A 1,197-nucleotide genomic window follows, 5' to 3' on the forward strand; every position below is an offset into this window, starting at 1 on the left:
AAAAAAACTGTTGCCACTAATTTGTAACTTTCTATTCAGTTTTTTTTTAGAAAACTTCTAAGTATGCAGTTGTATATCTCATTCAAAGTTGCTAGAAAATTGCATTTATTTTTGGCAATTTTTTTTTTCGCAGGTGCTTCCATGCAAAGTATGTTCGAAAATTATTATTTTTTTTTTTGAGAAAATGAGCAACACGTCCCACTGACAAGACATCCACGGTGTGGAAACCAAAAGCTACAATTGCGACGTGTCTAGTCGCCGGACCATCAAATACGTAAACAGTTTTTATGTTAGGTTTTTATATAAATTTTTCACAGTAATTAGTAAAAACATTAGGCAAAATTTGGGAAATACTTTTTTGAAGACGAATCAATTACATTTTAAATACATACATCTAACGTTTCTGCGTTTTCTCATAGGTGGTCTTGTCAGGCCATTTCACACAACGAAGGGATAAAAAACTTTCACACAACGGACGGTAAAAAAAATGTTGTTCAGGATAAGCAATACCTGAGTTTTTTTGTATAATTAAGCGACAGAACCAAATCCGATCCGAAATGACGAAAATCGATTCGGAGCTTTAACTCACTTTTCGCGCATGAGGCCCATCTCCAAACGAAATTTGACAAGGGTTGACAGAAAATCGTTCCACAATACATAATACTCCTATCCTATCGGAAACACCAACAACCCAAATGTAGATATGAGTATTCTGTGTAGCCTCTCCTCAAAGCCTATTTTATTACATTCGGTTGTACTGTAGGTCCAGGTGTAAGCGGTGGTTAGTGTCATGCATCACATCTTCACATATTAGATCAGTATGGCTGGGTTGATTCTAGATAATTAGGAGTCTAAACTGCTACAACATCCCAAACGAACTTATGTCTAAGTAACGAAGCTCCATATTTGTCTTCGATGACTATGTAAATTCTGTATGTATGCCTAGAGTTTATCGAGTGGTTCCAAAATTCTATCAGAAAATAAGCCTGTAATCAAATAGATTAAGAATGGGGCTCCGTTGAAATTGAGGACTTATCCGCTGCGTTTAAGACCAAACAAGGTTTTAGACAAGGCATTCACTCTCGCGCGACTTTTCATTCTGATTTTAGAAAGCGTAATAGGGGCTGCCAATTTGGATCACAGCGGCACCATATCAAGCCTTAACCGCCAAAAAGATGTAAGCGACATTTTTTTTGA

At 36.6% G+C, this 1,197-nt stretch overlaps 1 protein-coding gene across 1 annotated transcript in view; it reads left to right on the forward strand.

Annotated features, from left to right (window-relative positions):
- Positions 1-1,197, forward strand: part of LOC118740504 (multidrug resistance-associated protein 4-like) — a 24,884-nt gene that overhangs the window by 15,910 nt on the left and 7,777 nt on the right. The gene's annotated exons all lie outside the window — the stretch shown is intronic.

Source organism: Rhagoletis pomonella, unplaced genomic scaffold, assembly GCF_013731165.1.
Source record: "Rhagoletis pomonella isolate Grant_MI unplaced genomic scaffold, Rhpom_1.0 Rhpom_scaffold_00001, whole genome shotgun sequence".
NCBI classification, from domain to species: Eukaryota; Metazoa; Arthropoda; class Insecta; order Diptera; family Tephritidae; genus Rhagoletis; species Rhagoletis pomonella.